Source organism: Daucus carota, chromosome 6 (assembly GCF_001625215.2).
Source record: "Daucus carota subsp. sativus chromosome 6, DH1 v3.0, whole genome shotgun sequence".
Classification (NCBI taxonomy): Eukaryota; Viridiplantae; Streptophyta; class Magnoliopsida; order Apiales; family Apiaceae; genus Daucus; species Daucus carota.
The window spans coordinates 13,953,496-13,960,145 of NC_030386.2; positions in this window are offsets into that span (position 1 = coordinate 13,953,496).

Genomic DNA, 6,650 nt, shown 5'->3' on the forward strand with positions numbered 1-6,650 from the left:
TGATCTATATGACAGTGATGATGATTGTGATGACACTGTTTAGAATGCTGGAATTAATCTTGGAATTAATATTCCAACTGATGAGACCTTAGTGCAAGGTACAACTACTATTGAAAACTCAACTGAAGCATCAGTTGAAACTATATTGGAGACATCAGTTGAAACACCTCAAGAATGATCAGTTGAAAGAATGTCTCAAAATTTCAATCAATCTAGAAATAATGAGATGTCAAATTTAGGGGGAGCTTTCCAACATGGAAATCTGAACTTCAACAGTGAAGCTACATCATCAAGGCAATCACTTCCACCTCAAAGAAAATGGACAAGGGATCATCCTTTTGAGTTAATTATTGGAGATGCAAATGCATCTGTACAAACAAGAAGAGCCACTCAAGATGAGTGTTTGTACAGTGCATTCCTTTCACATGATGAACCTAAAGTCATAGAAGATGCTCTCAAAGATGCTGATTGGGTTCTTGCTATGCAAGAAGAATTAAATCAATTTGAGAGAAACAATGTACGGAAGCTGGTACCCAAGCCTAAGAATAGAACAATTGTAGGCACAAGGTGGGTATTCAGAAACAAGATGGATGAGAATGGAGTTGTCACCATAAACAAAGCAAGGCTTGTGGCTAAAGGATACTCTCAATCTGAAGGAATTGATTTTGATGAGACATTTGCACCAGTTGCAAGATTGGAAGCCATAAGAATCTTCTTGGCCAATGCTGCTCATGCAAACTTCAAAGTTTATCAAATGGATGTCAAAAGTGCTTTTCTAAATGGTGAACTGGAAGAGGAGGTATATGTGAGTCAGCCTCCTGGTTTTGAAGATCCAGAATTTCCAGAGTATGTTTACTTTTTATTAAAAGCACTTTATGGACTAAAGCAGGCACCAAGGGCATGGTATGACACTCTATCTCAATTCTTGTTGGATAATCATTTTTCCAGAGGAACTGTGGATAAAACACTATTTTACAGAAATGTAAATGGTGCCTTTATTCTGGTTCAAATTTATGTAGATGATATAATTTTTGGTTCTACAGATGAAAGACTTTGCAAAAAGTTTGATAATTTAATGCAAAGTCAGTATGAAATGAGCATGATGGGAGAGCTCACCTACTTTCTTGGTTTACAAGTTAAACAAGTAAAGGAAGGTATATTCATAAATCAAACTAAGTATATCTATGATTTACTTAAAAAGTTTGATTTAATGGATTGCAAAGAAGCTAAGACTCCTATGCCAACTGCCACTAAATTGGAGTTGATTCCTAAAGAGAAATCTGTGGACATCTCTAATTATAGAGGCATGGTTGGCTCTCTTTTATATCTGACAGCTAGTAGACCAGATATTATGTTCTCTACATGCCTCTGTGCTAGATTTCAATCTGATCCTAAAGAATCACATCTTATTGCTATTAAAAGAATATTCAGATATCTTAAGGGAACACCAAATCTTGGGATTTGGTACCCTAAAGACTCTGGATTTGATCTAATTGGATATTCAGATGCTGATTTTGCAGGATTCAAAATTGATAGAAAAAGTACAACATGCACATGTCAATTTCTTGGAGATAGGCTGATTTCTTGGTTTAGCAAAAAGCAACACTCTGTATCAACCTCTACAGCTGAGGCTGAATACATTGCAGCTGGAAGTTGTTGTGCACAAATATTGTGGATGAGAAATCAATTGCTTGATTATGGTTTAAATCTCTCTAAAATCCCAATATTTTGCGACAACACCAGTGCTATTGCTATAACTGAAAATCCAGTACAACACTCAAGAACCAAGCATATTGACATCAAATATCACTTCATAAGAGAACATGTGATGGTTGGCACAGTCGAAATGCATTTTGTTCCAAGTGAAGAACAAATAGCAGATATTTTCACAAAGCCTCTTGATGAATCCACATTCACAAGGTTGGTAAGTAAATTAGGTATGTTAAATTTCTCCTAATTTATAGTGAATTTTTCTGTAATTTGGCAGCCAGAATTTGACTAATTTTAATTTATCAAAATTAAGTTAGTTATAATTCTGGATAAAATGTGTAGTATTTCAACTGATGAAATAGTGAAATTGTTTCAACTGATGTCTGAAACAAATGCGCTCCTGTTTTGTTTTTCATTCAACTGATGACACTAGTTGAAAACACTTTCAACTGATCATCATCAGTTGAATAGGAAGTTTAAAGAGGCGCTTATTTCATCCGTTGAAAGTATTGTCAGATCTGAGCCGTTGAAATTACTTTTATCTCTCACCTGCTTTATACACACGATCGTGTGTGTAATTTTTGTAGAGTTAAATAAGAGTCATTTCTTCTCAACGGTAATTTCTCAGCCAATCACAACAATTTTCTGAGAAAGTATATAAGTGTTTTAGTTTATTTTCATTTCTTTTCATCTCACTTTTTCGAATTCACAAACTCTCCTTCTCTCTTTGTGCAAAGAAAACTCTCTTTCTTCAAGCTTTTTAACTGTAACAACAATGGCGCCAATGAAGAAATACTCTTCTCCTACTCACCTTATCTACGAGAAGAACAACTTCGCATCTTTCGTGGACACCAAAGCTGTGGAAGAGAAGGAATATCACAGGATGATGGAGTTCATCAAATCTAGTCAGCTGTCTCATGCCATGCTCTCAACTCCAACAATCTATCATGAAGTTGTGGAGGAGATTTGGACAACAGCCGAATTCAATAGTGAGGATGACACTATCTCCTTTACCCTTAAAAATAATGTTCATGTGATTAATTGTGAAGTCATAAATGCATGCTTTAAAATTCCTGATAATACTGTTTCTTCCTTGCCTTCTGATGTGCAATTAGTTAACTTGCTTTATGCCATGGACTACGTATTACCAACTGATGCTTTAGGTAAGATTGAGAGGAGATGTCTTAGGAGAGAATGGAGTTACCTTTGTGATGCTTTTGTTAAGTCATTCTCTGGTAAAATCAGTAATTTCAATGCTATTACTTCTCAAATTCTTCAAATGCTCTATATGTTTTTGACCAATGAGTACTATAATTTTGGCACTTTGATGATCCATGAAATTGGGGAAAAGCTAGGTGATAGGACTGATAGGCCTAAAAACATATATTATGTTAGATTTTTGATGATGTTAGCTAACCATGTTGATGACAAGCTAGTCATCACTAATCAGGAAGCCAAGCTTCCAAGTTTTGTGCAGGAGAAGAGGGTCTTCAAAGACCTCTTAAGGATGAATCTCTACCCCTCCTTGGAGGTGATTTACCTGCCAATTATGGAGCCTGGTAAAGAAAAAGAGGTACAAGGCTATCCTACTACTCCTTCTCAACCCTCATCTTCTTTGCTTTCTGCCATCAGGGCTGTTGAAGAGGCCCATCAACAGTCCACACAAGTGGCACAACCCTCTAAAACCAAGTCTTCTAAACCAACCTCAGGTGCCTCCCAAAAGGCATCTGTTGTAAAATCCAAGAAGCACAAACCTGAGGGGAGTGTGATTGGTGGAAGTGAGGGGGAGGGAAAGGGTGATCATATAAGAAACCCTAAGGATAAGGTTGGAGAGAAGAGTGATGCCCTGCCAAGCCACTCTGCAGTTTCTCAAAAGACTGCAGAGCTTAAAATGGATTCAAACTCATCCCTAGCAGCATCCTCCCAAAAGGATGTTGTTATTGAAAATAGTCCCCATCCAGGGACACAGCAAAAGAGGGGGAGGGACACTACTTCTTCACCTATAAAAGCCAATGGGAGAAAGAAGCAAAAAGGTGAGAAGGTAAAGCACACTGCACACACACAGGCATCCATCCTGGATTCTATGCCTGTATCTTCTTCTCAAAGTCAGCTTGATGTTACTCCAATAAATGTGGAGTCACAGCCCCTTTCTTCTTCTCAACCTATTGTACATATACATGATCTTACCATATCTACTATTCAAACACAATCCCCAACCTCTTCTATGGATGTGGAATTAATCCACACCACACTTGTAAATTCTCCATCTTTGGATTTCATGGAGAAGCCCCCTTCTGAGATCGAGCATCATCATTTTGATGATTTGTTGGATCAATCTCATCAAATTTATTCTACTGTGATAATGTGCTCTGTGGATTTACATGCAAAATCAATCACCACAGACTCAACTGTCACAGCTTCTAAACCTATTTCTTCATTATCTTCAACTGATCTCCTTCATCAGTTGAATAGTGTTTGTCCTTCAACTGATGTGCTTGACAGCTCTCATCAGTTGAATGCCTCCACTACCTATGTTTCAACTGATGTCCCTCATCAGTTGACAACTGCTGCTACTTCAATTAATTTACCTTTTTCAACAGCAGTTGATCACATGGTAGCACAAACACTACTAGGTTTGAGTGATGTGAGCACTGGAGTGGAGAGACAGCCTTGGGTGCTGGCAAAAGGAGAGGGTGTGGAGAGTCTGGCAATTTCTTATGGCCAGGAAAAAGGAGAGATAATGAGTGACCCTTTAGCAAGGGTAAGTGAGGGAGAGGTGAGTTGTGAGGTGAGCCAAGGGGAGCCCTTGATGCAAGAACAGAGAGAAAATGAGAGAAATGCAGGTGTCAATGAAGGGTTTAGTGAACACGAATATCAAGCAGAATACAGATCCATATTGGATAGTGTTTCACTAGACCCTGAGACTTTTACTCATGGGATGTCTTCTGTTCAAACTTTTGCAAGGATGGACAATCAAGCAGCTGAGAGGAGCTTAAATCTCATCCACACTACATCATCTATGCTAAGAGCAAAGGAGGCACTTGCAACTCTGCCTGCCAATGCTGGAGATGATTTCCAATATGATGATAGTGATGAAGACCTCAATGATGCTCTTGAGGATTCTCTTGGTGAAGAGCCTACAACCTCTCTTCCATCTTGGCTCTCCATCCAATCTGCAAATGCAACTGCAGTTAGTTTTGAGTTGCAAAGGTAAGCCACATCTCTGCTTCACCCTCAAGCTGGAAGCTCTTCTTCTTCTCCATCCATCACTGCTACTTTTGCCAGTCAAGCCCTTGAAAATTTAAGACTGCATAAGTATCAGTCTCTCCATTTCCAGAAGGAAGCTGAACATCTAAACTCTTTCATCACATCTGTCAAAACAGACTTATCCAACAAGATTGATGAGAAGTTTTCTACTCAAGTCCAAACTGCAATTTCTGCCTCTGACAAGAAACAAGCTCAACTAGAAAAGAAAGTGGAAGCTCTGGAAGAGAATGTTCAGGTTTTAAACTCTAGAATGGAAGAGATGCTCCAACACCAAAGGGTGCAAACTGGTCTTCTCCAACATCTTCTCTTGGCATCTGGCATTCATCTTCCCAGTCCTTCACTTGATGCTAACAAAAAGGGGGAGAAAGAACCCTTACCTTCTCCTGCTGAGTTGGTGAGCAGAATTTCTCCTCCTTTTCATACTGCAAAGGAGCAAAAGAGGCTTGAAAGGCTTGCAGCCTTGGATTCAATTGAAAAGAGATTGGCTCTGCTAGATAAGAAGGCTACTTCTGCAACTTCAAATTTTCAATCTACATCTGCAGTTCCAACTTCTTTTCCCACAACAACTACAATTCTCAGGGTAATCACACCTGAAATTGTTATCCCCTCCAAAAAAGAAAAAGGTGAGCCATCAATTGTGAATGAGTTCAAGCCATCTTATTTCCAAACAACTGTGGGTACTCCAGGCCTGGAAAAGACTCAAGCTCAATCTACTTTCCACTAGCCAGGCCTGACAAGAATGAGTACAAGCTTTTGGGCCAAGAAATTAAGAGCTACAAAGATTCTACAGATGTGGCCCTAAAATCTCATTTTGCCATCATCTACAGAGAAGGCCAAAAGCTGTTCATTGGAACTGGCCATCCTCACTACTCATTTGCAAAAGCTGAAGAGGTGGCCAGAGAATGTGAAAGAAAGGAATTTGAATCTCAACTTTCCTTAAATCAAGAGATAGAGGTTGATGAAAGGTATGCTATTGAGCTTGAAGAGGAGTTGGCAGCTGAGCTACAAAGGGAAAATAGATTGGCTCTTGAAACTTCTCCAAAGAAAAAGAGGGTCAAGTCTAGATCAAAGATGCCTGAGGCTGCCAAGAGAAGAGAAGAAGTGCCTGAAGAATCTGTGCCTATCTCAAAGCCTTCTTCTCCAATCAAGGACACCACAGTGGTACATCCAGATGTCAACTTCCATGATGAGCCAATAATGCCAAAGGAGGAGCCAATTGACCTTGAAGATATTCCAATCCCAGCCTTCCTTGTTCAAGAAACTCCAAAACCTAAGAACAAAGTGAAGACTGTGGCTAAGAGAATGGCTAACCCTCCTAAACCTCCAAAAGAACCTGAAAATCCAGATGACTATCTTGTCATTGCCAATATTGAAGAAATTTCTGAGTTAGAGCTGGAGCTGGATGATCTTCAAGAAGTGAGAGGAATAGAAGCAACTTCCAAGCTTCCTGAAAGATTGGTGTTCTCTTACAAAAGCAAGGGTGATGTCACTTGGCCTCTTCACAAAGTTCTGAATTCTGAAGGATTCAGTTCTTTAACAAAGATATATGCTTCCATGAAGAGGATAGGAGGATTTACACCACCTGCAAAGCAAATGGTATTAAAGAGAATCCTTGAAATCAGGAAGGAATGGTCCTCAGATGCTAGTCTGCAAAGAAGGCTGAAAATTCCCTA